Source organism: Halichoerus grypus, chromosome 2 (assembly GCF_964656455.1).
Source record: "Halichoerus grypus chromosome 2, mHalGry1.hap1.1, whole genome shotgun sequence".
NCBI lineage: Eukaryota > Metazoa > Chordata > Mammalia > Carnivora > Phocidae > Halichoerus > Halichoerus grypus.
In genome coordinates this window covers 154,605,954-154,624,041 of record NC_135713.1, presented here as the reverse complement: position 1 = coordinate 154,624,041, position 18,088 = coordinate 154,605,954, and positions in this window count along the sequence as shown.

Here is an 18,088-nt window from a genome sequence, read left to right as displayed (position 1 = left end):
TAAAACCTTGACTATATCCCATAAACTTTAACTCTCCAACAAAATCCACTTATCCTTGATTTTTTGCCATGCTGATATCTGAAGATATGCCATGACCTTTGGAATTATGACAATGGCTTGAGAAAGTTGATGAGTTTTTCACCATGGAAAGCCTAAAGTAAACTTAATATCCTTGGTGATTTTGCAGTTTTTCTTCTTTAAATGGTCACTGTGTTTTGTATTGGGCCATCCAGCCCTTCGGAAGCCTAACTCCCTGACACTCTTTGAAGGTAAACTTTCTCTTTCATCTCCTAAACACTATCATCCTTTGGGTCTTTGACAGAAGATAACTCCAAAGGTTACTTTTTATTGCCCTGTTGGATATTAATCAGATTTACACTTTTATGCTAGCATTCTTTTTCCCACTGACTGCCTAACTCCCAATTTCGCATATCTTTAGTGAGCCAGCTGTTTTTCTTTCTTTTTTTAAGATTTTGTTTATTTATTTGACAGAAAGAGAGAGAAAGAGCACAAGCAGGGGGAGCAGCAAGCAGAGGGAGAGGGAGAAGCAGACTCCCCACTGAGCGGGGAGCCCAATGCGGGGCTCGATCCCAGGACCCTGGGATCATGACCTGAGCCAAAGGCAGACGCTCAGCTGACTGAGCCACCCAGGCGCACCAGCTGTTTTTCTTTCTGTTGATTCCCTCATGCATCAGTTAGCATCAGCTGTGTAACAAAACCCCAAGGTGAGTGCCTTAAAACAAGAGCCATTTAGTTAGCTCCTGATTCTGTGTGTTGGCTGGGAAGTTCCTCTGGTCTGGGATGGCATGAGGAATCCCTACTGTGCTTGCTTATGCACGTGTAGTTAGTTGGCAAAACACCTGGCCCCCGAGTGGTCTAAAATGGTCTTGTTTCCACGTCAGGTGATTGGCCAGCTGCTGACCAGGGCAAGAGGGAAAATTGGAGCCTGTGTCTCTCATCATCAGACAGGTTAGCCCAAGCTTTTTACACAGCGTTGCTGGATTCCAAGAGCAGGAGTGAGGGCAAACACCAAGTGCGAGGATTTCTTCTTTGAGTGTCTGCCTGTATCTCATCTGTTCTTGTCCCATTGGTCACAGCATGTCACATGGCTGAGCTGGGTGGGAAGGTGTAGATCCAGGGAGGTGTGGATAAAGTGGGGGCCATTAATGCAATAGCCTACCGCACCTCATTTGAGCAGAACAGAAGTCGGACACGGGCTAACAAATACTTGGCCAGAGAGTTACGCTTTTGCAGGAGGAAGAGGGGGAGCCCTGTAAGAAGAGAGGGTCAGAGAAGTGAAGGGACAGTGAAGGGGGGTATGCTCCAGGCAGATGGAATGGTAAGTGCAAAGTCCTAATGACCCTTCTCACTTGCTCCAGAAGGCTGTTCACTGGGGCTGGAATAAAAGGCAAAGCTAGTGTATCTTCATTTGAAACCTCTGTTCTATTCAGGGGCGCCTGGGTGGCTCAGTCGGTTAAGCATCCGACTCTTGATCTCAGCTCAGGTCTTGATGTCAGGGTTGTGAGTTCAAGCCCTGTGTTGGGCTCTGCACTGGGTGTGGAGCCTACCTTAAAAAAAAAAAAAAACAAAAACCACTTCTCTTTTATTCAAATGTGCTTTTATTTAAAGGCGAAGGGTCATCAATGGCCAGAGCATGGAAGGATGAAACTTTAACTGCCTTTGGCTTTTGCTACTTATCTTTGCCTACTGAGAAGGTTGGGATGTCCACACTGGCCTGCCCTAGAAGGAGGGAAATGCACTCTTTGGTTGACTGAGGATTGGGTCTAATGGGCCACCATGGTCTAAATGCAGAAACCAGAAGGAGAGAGAAGGAAGGTCTTGCCTCTGGGGAAAGGAAGGGTTTCCCAGTGATTTAAAAGGAGGTTCTAGAAAGAAGGGAAGAGAGGACGGTGTTGTAAGAGGGGATTGGCAGGGAGCTGGGTGACGATCCTGGGGAATGTGCCCACCGAAGGGAAGGGCATGCAGCTGGAAGAGCTGGGTGTGGGGAGGGTGACAGAAGACCACAGAAGCACCTCATTCTAGAGACCAGAAGCGGCTGAGGCTCCCAGCCTCCACTCAGACCAGGTGCCTCCCCCTGCCTACATTCAGTCACCACTCAAGCTAATCCTCCTGTTGGGGCCAGTGAAGACTTGGCTTTGGCAGCATTCAGAAGTTTTCCCGGTGACCGCTTTCCTTGGTCCCTATCTGAGCACCTCACCTTGAAAACCCACTCTCCGTGCCCCCGAGCTCCCATAAGCCTAAGGAAAGGACCACTGGGGACTTGGACTGTTAGCGAGATGTGGTTGGGGGCATCCCCTCGCTCTGCCTCGATTCTTTGGGGTCCGACCGAGTGAATGAGGGCTGTCCTGAATCAGCTAAAGAATCCTCGAGGCTCCCCTACCACAGAAGATTTTACATATGAACATGGACCAGCTCAAACATTAGTCGCCTCCCCAGGAGCTATTATTGTGAATTGTTTCTTGTGTGGTGTTCCAAGTATTTGTGTGTTTATATGAATTGAGCCATAACAGACCACCAACCAACCTGATGAACGTTGCTGGGCTGGCTGTGTGAAAGTCTTCCGTGATTTTATGCAAAGTAATTCGTACCCAGGGCTCAGTTTCAAAGCCAGCGGGAATGAATGATTTAGCTTTCGTGCCAAAGTCTCTAGTCCTTAATTGCAGGAAAAAAAGAAGAAAAAAAAATGTCAGCCGGCTCTTACAATTACCCACCGCCCGTGATCTCTCCGGATCACAGAAAGGAAAGAAAGCTAAAGTGACTTGCAAAGAATGGGCCCCTGCGGCGAAGAAAATCAGACTCCCCCCCTCCCACCCTTAAATGCAAGGTGGGGGGAGGAGAAGAAAAGGCCAGATTGAGAGAAGAGCAGCTCAAGAGCTAATGAAGTCTGCGCGGCAGCCAAGCAGGCCTCTCCCTGGTTCGCTGCCAGAGGGCAGAGCCTTCCAGTGCTGCTGTGAGGTGTGCGTGCGCCGAGCCAACTTCAGGCCCCAGATGGAGGGTTTGGGTTACTTTCGCCCAAAGTGCCAGGAGACGGGGAGGCTAAGACCCGGTCTCTGGGCAGAATGAAAACCACCACCTGATCGGGCAAAGGCCGTGTACATGCTTAGGTCAGTAAATAAGTGTATTTTAGTCAAAGGGGCAAAACAGGTCCTCCAGTGAGACCTCGCAGCCCAGGCCACGGATCAGGCGCCACCCAGTGGCAGCTTCTGGAATTACAAGCACAGGCCTTCACTGGATTTGGCCACTTTTGCTAAGCGTCACCGGTAGAATTGAACAAAAGCTACAGGCCCCTGCAGCTTTTCTTTCACTACGACCTTGCTGTAATTACACACCCGCCTCTGGCCTCCTTTTTTGGCTACAAAGAGCCGACACAAATAATGCTAATAATATTTCCTTGCATTCGTGTGGCCTTCTTTTCAGAATGTACAGAACTCTTTTCCCGTAAATGACCTCAAACCATGGGCAGCAGGTGGGCGGGAAGGCGCAGCGATTCCCAGCTTATTAAGAAAGGGAATGAAGAACCAGAAGCACATGGTAACCTGCTCAAGGTCAAAGATGATTGCATGTCGAAGCCCGCACCGAGACCTCCCAGCTCCGGGTTCAGGACGGCTCCCTCTCAGTGCACGCCCCACAAGAAACGAAGGACAGACACGCAGGCCTGGGTGCACCTCGAGTCACTAAAACACCATCCACACCAGAGACTGGGGTGTCACAGAGGCAGAATCCGGCACTGCCCTCCTGATGCCCACCTCAATACACACGGACACATCCAGACACACACATACGACGGCTTGACGTACGTAAAGGATACATTATGCTTTTCTGGGTCAGGACTGGCCCTCTTTTCTAAATCATTCATACCCAGACCTAAACAGGTTAGATTACCAGGTTCCTACCACTCCGGGATGATAGGACCCCTTTGTGTCTACTGGATGCTGTTCATCACTCACGTCAGATACCAGAATTCAGGAAAATCTCCCGGACTCTGGCCCAGTCCCCTGCTTTCTCCGATCCGAGAACCCCAACATGCAGAGAGGTCTTGGGTCAGCGGGTCCACACCAACCAGTTGCACCCCCGGAGCTGCCCACACAGAAATCCGGAGCAACTTGATTGCCTGAACTTTAGGTTTCACTTGGGTGTGTCATGCAGCATTTTCTGTACCAGGTGAAGACTGGGTTGAAGTAGGACACCTGTCATCCCCTGCCCCCACCTGTTGGGCCATCCCTGCGTGGAAGCCAGCGATGCTGGGGTGGGCAGGGGCAGCTGTGTGTTCAAGTCCAGTCCCCACTTTACACCTAGGGCTGGGAGAAAGCACCCCCCAACAAGGCTTCAGGTCCTCTGGGCATGATGCAGAGCATTCATTCACTCATTCAACTTATATTTATGAAGCACTTGCTATGGGCCAGGCTCTGGATATATAGCAGTGAACCAAACACACAAAATCCCCACCCTCCAGAAGGTTCCATTCTAGTTGGATGGATGGACAGGAAAAAAAAAAGAAAAAGATAAAAAACAATACACATGCACATTAGCTAGCAGTTAAGACTAAGGAATAAAGTCAGAAAAGGACAGGATAAAGTGTGGAATTTAAGATAAGTGGTAGAGAAGGTGACATCTGAGTAAAGGCACAAAGAGGCATGAGAGGGGCAGCGTGCAGATATCTGGGAGATGAGAGGAGTATATGCAAAGGTCCTGTGGTGGCTGTAGGTCCAGAGAGTTCAAGAAACAGTAAAGAAATGAGTCCAGAGGGAAGAGGAAGAAGAAGCAAGAGAGAATCTGAGAAAAGTTGCTCCCCATACATCTTTCTCACCATGAATGGAAGGTTGGATTTGGGCCTGGCCCTCCTGACAGTGTCCCACATTTGCTGACCCACAATGTCCGGATCCAAACAGTTCTAAGGTCACCCAGGGCAGAAGGGAGGCAGGCGGGACCACCCACTGACTGGGGCCAGCATGGGGGACTGGATCAGGGGTAGAGTTAGATGCTACAACGTGGATGAACCTCGAAACACGTATGCAAGTGAAAGAAGCCAGGCACAAAGGGTCCCAAATTTATCACCGCATTGATAGGAAGTATTCAGAAAAGGCAGATCCACAGAGACAGAAAGCCGACTATCGGTTGCCAGGGGAGCAGGGCGTGGAGAGTAACCACTTCAAGGGGACAGGGCCTCTGGGCAGTGAAGACAATGTTTTGAATGGATGCAGAGTCACGGCCTATAGGCAAATGCAGGCCTGGCCTTCTGGGGACCCAACAATGGGTCTGTGTCCCCTGGGCAGGGAGGAGTTCGTACCCATGGGCCTGGAGCCCATGGTCCACCCCCGATTAAACTGACCTTTCAAGAGAGCTGGGAACACAGCGTCAGGAAGCCTGCCGAGCGCACGTGTCCGCCACAAATCAGCCCCTACCTAGGGCGAGGTGGCCAGTGTGGAGCCAGACTTTGCCACAGAGGCCTCCCGAAGGATAAAGACAGCCAGGAGAGTGAAGAATCTAAGAACTTTCCTCTCTGGCAGGAAAGGCCATGAGAACTATGAGGTTTAGGCAGACAAGTGGAAGAGAGGGGGCTGTCTCCAACCGTCCAAACACCGGAATGAAACGAGATGAGCTCTTCGGGGACCTAGGTAATAGAATTAGGACGAATGGGCAGAAATGCGGAAATGTAAATGTGCAGGTTTTATTCGCTATGAAGAAAAGTGTTCCAAGAACTTACGATCTGGGGGTGGGCAGGCAGCTAGCCCATACAGTGCCTTTGTGGGGGGAAAGGGAGGGGTGCCCCCTGGGACAAGACCGTTCATGCAAGCGCACCCCCTAAGGCTGATGCAGCCCGGAGCTAGGGCCCAGGGCTGGTTTAAAAACCTTAACGTTCGTTTTGCTGACCAATCTGCAAAACTGGGCAGGGCTCAGCAGAGATGGGCTTGTATGTGCCCCGCTCCGTGTCTGTGGGGGCGGCCTGGAGGCGGAGGGCTGGGACCTGCGCGGGAGCTGTCCAGCAGAACAGCGACCAACGCGTGGCCTGTCCACGTGGCTCCTCCCAGCGTGGCAGGTGTGTTGCAAAGCGATGCAGCCCAAGAGAGAAAGAGCCAGGTGGCAGCTCGACTGCCTTTTAGAACCAGTGTTGGAGGCCACATTGCATCTGTCCCCCACGGTCTAGTCCTTGACAGCGTTTCAAGGGGAGGGAAAATGGACTCCACCTCCTCCCTGGGTGGGGGGAGTGGCAAGGTTCTAGAAGCATCTGTGGAACTGGAAAGAGTACTGTGGCCATTTTGGGGGTAGACACTCTGACACCCAGGAAGAGGCAATGTGGTTGAGGCAGCTCTGCTCAGTCTGTCCCAAAAAGCCAGGTCCCTAGGACACCGATAGCTTGACGCCCCACTCTTCCCAGAGGCCCACTAAGCACTCGGTGCTGGGAGGATTCTTCGGTGCCAGATAGACGAGGGCTTCAAGTCTCTAGCAATCCCCTGACACACGCTACAAGTTCTAACCCACAAGCCCCAACACGTTGCAGGAACCTATTCTAGACGTACCCCGACGTCTCCATAACTATTCCGAAAGTGTGGAATTTGGGTTTGGCCCAAGCTGGATCAAAGCCAGTTCTGCTGCTGTGTGTCTTTGGGAAAGCTACCTGACTACTCTGAGCCCCAGTCTCCTTAGTCTGTAAAATGTGGAAGGTATAGAGCTTCCATTATAGGATTAAATGATGTTCTGCAGGTACGGTGCCCGGTTTCAGAGCCCTGAAGGGGCCGAGCCCGGGGTGCTGCTGAGGCCGGTGCTGGCGGTGGGGCTCCCACAGAGAGGCACCACGTGGCCAGCACACAGGTGTCCCCCTGGCCCTCTCTAGACACAGCCTTGAGGACTTCTGCCCCACCCCCACGACATCCAGGCCCCGCGTGTACCATCCCCACGGTGCCTCTCACCCAGATGCAGCATCCCTGGGCGAAGAGCCCCCTCTGCTCCAGAAGGTCACCTTCCCAGCTGCGCTGCAGCTGAGCTAAGGGGAGCGGAGGAGTCTAACAGGATTAGGTTAATGAGGTCGTGGCCGGGTGGCCTGCCTGCTTCTTACATGGTTGCATTTTCCAGCTGGTGATTAAGAGGCAGGCCCTGCAGGATTCAGGCTCATTACCATGCAATTGAATGTCTTCCCAGATACCAGCTGAGGCACGGAGAGGTTAAGTACATTTCCCAAGACCACGAAGCCGCCATCAGGGCTCCTCAGGGACAGTTCCGGGATGCTGGAAAGTGTCAGGCCCTCTGGGGATGGCACTTGAGCCGAGAGCTCTTTCTGTCAACTGGTGGGGGCCCCGGCAGGTGCTCTGAGCAAGGGCTGTAGGTGGAATGCCATCCCTTTCTGGCAGCATCCAGCCAGTGCTGCCCGCGGGCCTCGGGCCAAAAACATGGGCTTGGTGCCCACGCTGAGAGGAGTGACAGCAAGAGCCTTGGAGATGGGATGGCTGGGCCAGCGTCCCTCAGCTGAGCTGCTGGGGGGGGGGTGCGTGGAAGCTGTTGGGTGGGAAGGCAGCATGACTAAGCAGCTGAGTGCAGGGCTCTAACCCAGCTTCTACCACTTAGAGTGACCGTGGGCAAGGTACTAACCTCTCTGTGCCTCAGCTTCCTCACCTGTACAATGGTAAGAATAAAATTATCTCAGTAACCAGCATAAAATGCTGGCCAGGGGCTTGCAGCTGGTCTCCTCTCTTGGGTTTCAGGCTCCCCAAGGGCTGTTCGGGAGCAACGGCTGCTCGTCAAACCTGAGTGGGATTGCACGTGCCCAGGACTCCATGGGGATATGCAATAAGCACTTACCATGTTCCAGATACTGAGCTAGGTACTCACTTCATGACACCCAAGGTCAGTGTTTGTTACAAGGGAGCGGGCTCCAGACCCTGCCCAGGCTCTCACACCCACAGCCCGTGAGTGACCGGGCCTCGATCTGATCCCAGGTCTTCATGATTCCAACGTTCATGTTCTCGCAGAACACATCTTAGGATGCTTGAACCCATGGTGGTCTTAAGTCCCAGGAGAGAATCAACAGGAGGGTAGCCAAAGAGGCTCTTAATGTGTCAATGGAACACAGATGCCTCGAGACGGGAAGCAACCCTAGACGCTGTTCATGTGTTATTTGTATCTGCATTGCTTTCCTCTCTTTATTCAATGTTGACCCAAGCATCTATGTTCTCTATGCACGGCCGCCTGCATCACCCTGTCTGTGGTAGAGGCATTCCAGAGGGATCATTACAGAGACGTTAAGGCAAGTTGTCCCTAATGAGTGCAGCTCCGGTTTGCAACGGGCAAAGTACAAGAAGCAGAAGGGACTTGCTAATTCTACTCTTAGTTAACGCAAAGCTTCTCAACCTGAGCCAGAAGATTCTTTGCTGTAGGGGAATGTCCTGTGCAATGTGGGGTGTGTAGCAGCTACCAGCATTTCTAGCTGTTAGATGCCAAGAGCACACACATCTCCCTGCCCACCACAAGTTATGACAACCAAAAATGTCTCCACAGATTGCCACATGTGCCGGGGCGGGGGGAGGGAGGGTGATGAGGGAGCGAGGGGCAAAAATCACCCAGGGTTGAGAGCCACCATGCTCAATCTTAACACCATTCTGGTGAGTTCAAGCCATTGCAATCAGACAAGAAAATGAAATATAGTTATCCAAGGAAGTTAGTTCACTGTTAGCTGTTGGTTCACAATTAAATTTCAGATGGATTAAAGGATTTGAGGTTTAAAAAGAATCACAGAATTAAAAGATAGGAGAATGTGAGTCTATGGTCAAAATTTAAAACTCTGTAAATCAAAACCACCGTAAATAAAAGATAAAATTCAATGTTACATATTCTACATGACATATATAACAGAAATGAATATATGACAGTCTACATTCATTATGATACATGAGGGATTAATGACCCTACATTATAAATAAATTTTATAAATAGATAATGAATGATTACTGCCCCAGGAGAGGAAAAATACAAAGCAAACTATGTGAACTGCAAAGGAGATGCATAAAAGAAGAAAGGCAAGTAGTTGGCAAAGTTTAAAATGTCTGTTTTTAGTATCCAGAAAAAAAAAAAAAGCACAATAAAACAACTGCAATGTACCTTTGCATTGACAAAAATTGGTTTTAAATAGTAATATCCCCAGTTGTGAGAACATACAGAACCTTTTTCTGCAGATGGGAATTTATGTAGTATTATCTTTCTGAAGGAGAATCTGGTGTTAAAACTGGCACATTTTTGGCCCAAATATTTCACTTCCAGAAAATTTACCCAGGAAAAAAAATCATGAATGTGTACAAAATGTATCATCAAGATTGCTTCTCAGAGCAGGAGGCAGTTGGCTGTATTAATGATGCCATATGCATAAAGGTGAATACAGTGCAGTCTGTTAAAAGGATGCATAGACAGTATTTTCCAAACTGGTCCTTCCCAAGTCCGAGGCGTTCCCTGAGCTGATTGATTGTTTGCCTGTGGTGGGGGTGGGGGGGAATTGTAGGAAGGGAGAAAGCCAAGGGACAAGAGCAGGGAAGACTAGGAGCTTCCACCCGCGTTTCAACCAGTCCAGTTCCACTTCTATCTGTTTTATATATTAGGCTCATGGGGAAAATCCCTTAAAGAATGCATGCTAGTTGGGGTATCTGGGTGGCTCAGTCAGTTGAGCATCCGACTCTTGGTTTTGGCTCAGGTTGTGATCTTAGAGTTCTGGGATCGAGCCCTGCATCGAGCCCTGTGTCGGGCTCCATGCTCAGCGGGGAGTCTGCTGAAGATTCTCTCTCCTCTCCCTCTGCCCCTCCCACTTATGATCTCTCTCTCTAAAAAAAAAAAAAAAAAAAAAAAAAAGAATGCCTGCTAGAGCTAAAACATTGCAGAACATTGGTGTAGAATAACACCATGGCAGAAGAGGCATGGGTTTGGAGGTCCGACAGATTTAGTTATAGTCCTAGCTCTGCTATGAAACTAGCTGTGTGACCTTAGGCAGGATCCCTCTGTGCCTTGGTTTCCTTGCCTGTAGAACAAGAATAATAATGATTCCTCTTATCGTCACTGTCGTGAGAAGTGAGATAACACATGTAACATGCCCAGAGCTCGGCACATAGTAAGCAACAATGAAGGATAGCTACTATTATTGTTAAGTGAGATGCAAAAATGTTCGCAGGCGCACTGGACAAAGAAGATCATGCACATGATCATACACGTGTCAATGTGTGCTGGATTGCGTGTAAGAGAATGTACATAAAATGCTAGCACTCCCGCTTGCTGGGAGGTAGAATTACGGGTGGTGTGGAGTTAAAACTTTTTGCTTCCTCTCCCAGAAAGCACTTTTACAGATTCCTAAGACCCTGCATCTCTTTATGTGAAGGGAGGGTCATCTGATACTGACTCCCATTCCTTTTTATGATGTTCCGACGGTCTAGACAGAGTTAGACCTCACCTTTAGCCTATCTGGTAGATAGGATTTATATCATCTTCAGCATTTATCTCCTCTACTAATGCTAGACATTTTGGAGATGATGTATCGGTGTCAAGATTTGGGGATCATTAAATCCAACTCAGAACTGTCTCCTGGGAGCTGATGGAAGGATGTTGTACATCACTGGATGCCAGCATCTCATAAGCCTCAAGGACAAGTTACCTCCGAAATGGGGTGGAGAGGAGAGTGCTGATGTACCAGCCATTTCTCCTGTCTCTTTTGATCTAAGTGCTGCTGCTTATTATGGGATATCCTTGCTATTCCGATAGGAGAGGGCAGGACCGCAAAGGGATTGTAGAATGTGAAAAAGGGCATGGCTTACATAAAACCATCTCAGATTTATCTCTTTTGAGCTGTGCTTGAGGCCACATTATCTGGCAGCCACCAAGAGGGCAATGAAATCTTCAAATCAGACGGACCCCTGTCCTTTTCAGCCCAGGAACACAACAACTACTGATGGGAGTGCATGTGCCTGTGTTTTGCAAGGGATTAGGGGTTGGAAATGGTGCAGATCAAAGTGTCCAGGTCTACTGCAGAGCTGCGCAGTGGAACTCTCTGGGAGGATGGACACGTTCCCTCTCTGTGCTGTCCAATACGGTACCCACTAGCCACATGTAGGTAGGGAGCCATTTGAAATGTGGCTCAGGGGGACTTCCTGGATTTGAATGTTGTTTAATATCAACTAATTTATATTTAAATAGCCATGGGTAGCTAGTGGCTACATTATTGGATGGCTCAGCATAGCGGTAAGAACGCAGAGTCTGGATTCATATTGTCTGGGCTTGAATTGCAGCTACTCTCACGCTGACATTGGATGAGGTATTTAACCTCATGGTACTTATCTGGAAAATGGCAGGATGCCAGGACCCCAGCTTCTTCTGAGAATTACATGAGTTGCTATGCATGTTACGTGCTCCTAAGAGCCCACAGGAAGTGTGCCGTAGGCTACTGCCAGATGCTCCCTATCTGTCCTTCCTGATCCATTGTCCACTCTCTCCCACCCCGCTCAGTCCTCCAAAGCTTGACCCCTATAGACACGTCAATGACCCCCTGACTTGCCCTCTGGCTTCTAGTTGGGTTCAGTCACTGAGAAGTACTGAATGGAAGCTGGAGGGTGGGCGGAGAGAGAGGTCACTCCCTCCTTGCCTGGCTGCCATGTTGTGTGTCCTCCCCCCACCCCCCGCACCCCCCGCTGAAGGCCATGGTTCGCCAGGCAGCTCTATTACAACTACTCTCCCCAGTTTCTAGCCACAGCTCCCTCTCCTTGCCCCTTGGGCCTAGAGGACGTAGGGATTCGCTCCTGCCTGTTGTCGGTCCTCTTGCTTCACCGACAATGGTTCTAACTGGTTTCTCTTACTGTGGCTCACATCTTGGTAAAGTCTCTTTACTAAGTTCTCTTTAGTCGCTCCATTTGAGGGTGCTTTCCGTTTCCTGCCAGACTCTGACCGGCAGAGTTCATGCGATGCCCACTGTTACCATTCCTCCACCCCCCGTAGTTACCACAGGATGGTGTGCAAGTGCTTTCTAGGCTCCCTGGCCCGTTGGCTTTCTCTTTTTGATGGACTCCTAAGTCTTATTCACTGACCTCAGCTGGTTGGTTGGGGTCTTTAGAAGTGGGAAGATGATCATCAGTGAAGAGAAAACGCATTTTCTCCACAAGAATCCTTGCCCCCAGAGGATAGTGGGATACACTTCGTTAGTAAGCCAAGGCCAGAGAACATTCTAGTTGCTGCTTTTCTGTGCTTTGCCTGGGAATAACGAAAGCCTGAATCCATTACCCGTGTCCCAGTGTGAGCAGCACTCTCCCCATCCCCACCAGCCTGCCCACTTGTCACACCCCTAACTACGGCCATCACTGAGGGCAGTTGACATTAACTCTGTGTCCCTAAGGAAGAAACACAGCTGTGTCTCTACCCGCCTCAGGCCTCAACGGCTGGAGAGACGGCCAAGGTCAGGAGCTGGGTGCTGGGTGCTCATGGTGAGGACTAAGCGTGGGCTTCACAGAGAAGAAGGTGAAAGCTGGAACAGCAGCTTTGAGCCCAGAGTGGTTGGTCCACTGCACCAGCGAACACTCACTGCTTGCAAGGGGCCGGAGTGTCTGTAAGGGTATGTACGTGCAAGTGGGAGAAGTCAACTCTGGTTGATTTAGGGAGAAAAGCAATTCATTGGGAGGACATCGAGTGGGTGCCAGAATGGCCACAGACACTAGAGAGTCAGGCTCTGGAAATGGGCAGCTAAAGGGAGGCCCAACCAAAACCATGCCAAAGAGCCAGTCATGTGGCTTCTGCCACCCAAATCCTGGGTCCCCAGCTCACTCTGCCACAAGGTTGTATCAGGGAACTGGATCCTGCAGGTGTCGTCACCCAAATGCACTCTCCCCCGTCCCTGCTTCTCTGGGTCACCAGCTCCTGATTCAAGGTCCCAGGTGGGTGGCAATGCTTGGCTGAGACAAAGCCACATGCCCATGTCCCTGCTGCCAGGGGGCTGGGAAGGCAGCATCTAGACCTTTTATCTTCTGCGGGGAAGTGGGCTTTGTCTCCTACCAGGACAAGATGGCGGGGAATCCCCCAAACATAGGAAGGGAGTGAGATTCTGGGCAGCCATCCCCCCGGGGTGTGCATGAATGAACAGCATTGCCTATAGCCTGGAGGAACTGACAGCCTCTAGACCAGTCAGGGTCAAACATTTATGCTAATGTACCCAAGGACCAACTGGGGTAGTTAAGTAAAAATACAGATTTGTCACGCCATCTTTTTTTTTTTAAGATTTTATTTATTTATTTATTTGTTATTTATTGAGAGAGAGAGAGCGGGGATAGGGGCAGAGGGAGAGAGAGAGAGAAAATATATATATATTTTTAAAGATTTTATTTGTCAGAGACACACAGAGAGAGAGAACACAAGCAGGGGGAGTGGGAGAGGGAAAAGCAGGCTTCAGGCAGAGCAGGGAGCCCAATGCAGGGCTCGATCCCAGGACCCTGAGATCATGACCTGAACCGAAGGCAGACGCTGAATGACTGAGCCACCCAGACACCCCAGAGAGAGAATCTTAAGTGGACTCCATGCTGAGTGTGAGCCTAATGTGGGGCTCAGTCTCACGACCCTGAGATCATGACCTGAGCCGAAACCATGAGTCAGACGCTTAGCCGACTAAGCCACCAGGTGCCCCATGCCATGCTATCTTTAAAGACTCTGACTCCTTGGACCGATGATGAGGTCTGGAAATAGACACGATATTGAGGCAGGTGGTCTCCACACTGGTATAGACACCTAAGCAAATGCCAGTACCATGCCCAAGGTGCTCCAAGGGCAGAGAGGAGGCTCAGATCTAACCCACAGAGATAAGCGGAGTCTTGAAGAGTGAGGTAGGCAGGGGATGTGAGGAAGGGGAGGAGGACGATTGGGGCAGAGCGTATGGGATACGTCCCAAAGCACCGAAGTGAGGCGCAGCATGGGATGCACAAAGGAACTCAAAGAAACAGAGACTGACAAGAATCCAGAGCAAGGGAAGCAGAAAGAGGTCTGGGTCACCAAGCAGCCTTCCACACCATTCCAAGGGAGTCCCACTTTATTTTTCAGCCAGTGTTTTCAGATAGTGGCTCAATCATGGCTCATGAAATCGGTTTAGTGAGTCCTGGCCAGAAGTTTTTTGTGTGGTTTTTTTTTTTAAGATTTTATTTATTTATTTGACAGAGAGAGAGACAGCGAGGGGGAGTGGGAAGGGGAGAAGCAGGCTTCCCACTGAGCAGGGAGTCCGACTCAGGGCTCGATCCCAGGACCCTGGGATCATGACCTGAGCCAAAGGCAGATGCTTAACGACTGAGCCACCCAGATGCCCCTGGCCAGAAGTTTTAAAAAGTGATCTAGAATAGAAACTCAGGTAAGTATCAATTCTTGGAAACTTTGCTTCACTTATAGAAATAAGTGCACTGTAAAATCAATTGCAATGCAAAATACATTTCTTACTGCAGGTCAAGGTCACAGAAGTTTGGAAGGCACGGTCGGGAGCAGAAAGGGGGTTTGAAGCTTTTTAAGAAGAATGGTATGATCAGATATGCAGTATCAGCAAAGAGCCCCTGCTGCTGGTTGAACGCGGACCACAGTGGAGGACAGACGCTTTGGGAGAAGCTTGCAGCCCATGTAAAGGAAAGATGCTGAGGGCCTGAACCTCAGCGGTCCTCGCCGGAATGGAGAGGAGCGTTCCAGACGAAATCAGTGAAGTCGGCGCTGGCTGGAGGCCTGACCGAGAAGAGGACAGGCTCCCTGTTGCCAGTGTGGGTGACTAGGAGGAGGAGGAGGGTTACCGGTACCCGAGCTGGGGAGCAGCGGGGAGATGCGGACTTGGCTGTTAGCGGAAGCAGAGCAGGTGTAGGAAATGAGCCGAGGGCTGAACACTTGTGATCAGGGAGGCCTGTGGAACCTCACGGGGGTTAGCCTGAGACGTGGGCCACCTGCCCTAAGCTAAGCCATCAGACGCTGTCCCTGGGATTGGAGCCATGGGCAGAGGCACGCAGGACCACCCATCCATTCTGTAGGGTTGCCCTGGACAGAGTCGCGTTCCTTCCAGAGGGCTGGTCCTTCGGTTTTCTCCTAAATCAGTGAGCTTCCCTGTACCTGTCCTTTTCGGTTCAGTTAGCCAAAGCCATTTTCTGTTGCTTACCACCAAAGAGCTCTGACTGATAAACAGCACCTCACCATGTCCGCAGGATTAAATGTGCTACAGTTTCAGAGGGGTTGCGAACTGTGAAGTGCTGGACAGATGTGAGGAAGGACATCTCCCCGAGGCCCCTCACCTCCACTGGTGCTGGGATGCCCCTCCTGCCTCCACCTCTCCTGCGGAGAACCTCGGGCGGGGCTCAGTGCTAGGGTAGCAGTAAAGAACACGGGGAGGAATGCCTAATGGTCCTGAACCACCCACCCACAGAGCAGTCAACCAGAACAGCAGCTGTGACCTGCGCTGCCTGCCACCACCCTCTCCAGACCAGAGCGCGTTTGTGATGGGCAGGAGAAAGGGGGAGGACAGTGACCAGGCATAGGGACAGAAGCTGCAACTCTGTTGGCCAACTAGGTCGCGGGGTCGAGTCACGGCTCCTAAGTAGGCACTGGGTCTCTATTCTCAGAGTCCTCTCTGGCCCCACCCCGGGGCTATGCTAGTTGCCTCCGCTGTGTTCCCAGCACCACCCCTGGGCTTCCCCAGGGTAATCATTCTTGCTGGACGGTCTCCCCAAAAGCTGTCAGACTCGAGAGGGCAAGCACAGTATGGGCACCGTGTCCTTCGTATGGTGCCTTGCCCTCAGCAGGCTCCACAAATATCAAAAGAATGAATGAATAAGGGATCCTTGTTCCTGCCAAGTGGCGCCAGGGTCCCTCTTCCCACTGAAGCATCAGACCCGAAGGCTGTGCGCACATGGCCCTGCGTGGCCCGTCGCCCCCAGAATTTGCCGTCTTGGCTCCTTCCCTCGGGGCTGCGTGCAGAGCTCTTGTTTACCTGGGAGATAAGCAGAAGCCAGGCCTGGTCACGCTTCAGGCAGCGATGGAAAATCCCCAGCCCGGCCCTCAGCTTGCTCAGCCACTGCAGGGAACGCCCGGGAGCGGGAGCCCTGAGCAGGGTCTCCCTTCTCCAGCTGCCCTGGAAGGCAGGCCCTGGAGGGCAGGTGGTCGGTGCCCAGAAGCCCCCTCAACTCCCCCACCTTCCTCTTTAACATCTGGCAGCACAGGCCCAAGGGGAAGGCCCAGGCCCGGTCCTTCTACCTCCACCCAATCCACCAGACCCCTGCAAAGGCTGGACGGGGGTTGGCAAATGTTTCCCGTCAAGGGCCAGCTAGGAAATGTTTCAGACTCTGCAAAACCAGACGGCCTACGTCACAGCTACTCAACTTTGCTATTAGAGCAAGAAAGCAGGGCGCACAACAGGCCAATGAATGGGCTGGGCTGCGTTCCAGGAAGGCCATAGTTATAAAAACAGGGAGCAAAGTAGGGAGAAGTGGACCTGCCTAGACTCCCGCAGAACACCCCCCACCGCCCACCCCCCAGGGCGGAGTCTAGAGCAGTGGTGAGTGATGCTGAGCGTCTGTTCATGTACCTGCTGCCATTTGTATCTTCTTTGGGGAAAGGTCTATGCAGGTCCTTTGCCCATTTTTTAAATCAAATTATTTGTTTGTTTGTTTGTTTGTTTTCTATCAAACTGTAGGATTCCCTTACATGTTTTATGTATTAGCCCCTTATAAATTCTGGAGCTCTTGGGTGCGATAACGTGACCATAGTTTATGATACTGTACCGTCTACTTGAAATTTGTTAAGAGGGTAGATCCAAAGTGTCCTCACCACCAAAAATGGAAAAGGGGAGGAGGGAAATGGTAGCTTTGTGAGGTGATGGATATGCTAATCAGCTTGCCTGGGATGATTATTTCACAATGGATACATATATCAAATCATCAAATCATAAATATACACAGTTTTTAATTGTCAGTTGTGCCCCAAGTAAAGCTGGAAAGAAACACAAACAAGCCTTCCAGATGATAGGACAGCTGCGGGGGGAAAGGGAGAAAGCAGCCTTGGAGAAGAGGTGAGGAAGGGCAGGGCAGGGTGGCCAGAGCTGGGAGCAGAGCAGGCTCAGTGCTGGGGGTAAGAGGGTGGGGGGCTCCAAAGCAGGGAGACCTACATCCTTATGACCTGCAGGGATGGGAGCCAGGGAAGGGGGAGCGCACGAGGGTGCTAACCCTTCAGGAAAGACTCAGAGGAAGAGATGGGCTTGGCAGGAGGGGGGTGCAGGGGGGCATCGTGAAGCTGGACAGGCGACCAGGGCCAGAATGGGGGGCACTGTGGCTGGCCCAGCAGCCCGCGGTGGTTCTCAGCCCGGGGGGAACCCAAGAGTCACCTGGGGGGGGCTTTTCAAAACCACCGGTGCCCAGGCTGCATTCAAGACCGCAGATCAGAAAGGGGCAGGAGAGGCCCACAGAGCCCACTGGATGTTTACAGCTCATAGGAGATGCTACTAGACAGCCAGGGCTCAGAGCACCTGAGTTAGGGGTGTGACAGGAAGGAGGTGGGAAGCTCTCGTGGGGAGGCAATTCCAGCCACTGCTTCATGGGTCCCCCCACCCGCCAACCCCAGTGTACAGACGAGAACATCAAGGCCCAGTGAGAGCAGGAGCCTTGCGCGGAGTCACAGAGCTCATAGGTGATGGGCCTGGGCCCAGAGACGGGGGAGGCCGGGCCCCAGGGCTGGCAGGCAGAGGCCAGCTGAGCTCCACTCCCCATCTGTGGGGAGCCTAACAACATTGCAGGGAGAAGACAGGAAGGAACAAGAGGAGCTGGGCTCACCTCCAGCCAGGGAGTGAACAGCCAGCTTGGAGAGGGCTGGACTCGGTGGGTGGCCATTCAGGAGCCCTCTCCCACCCAAGTGGCACAAAACGGGGCTCTGCATCCACTCCATCCCTGTGCCCTTGCCTCTCCCTGCAGCCTGAACCTGGACACACGTCCTCGTTTGGTGGGAAGAAGGGCATCTCGCGCCATCCTATTGACTCCTCACAGCAATCCTGAAACAGAATGGACTATCACTTCTGTTTAATGCCTGGGCAAACTGCAGCCCAGAGGGGCTAGGGAACTTA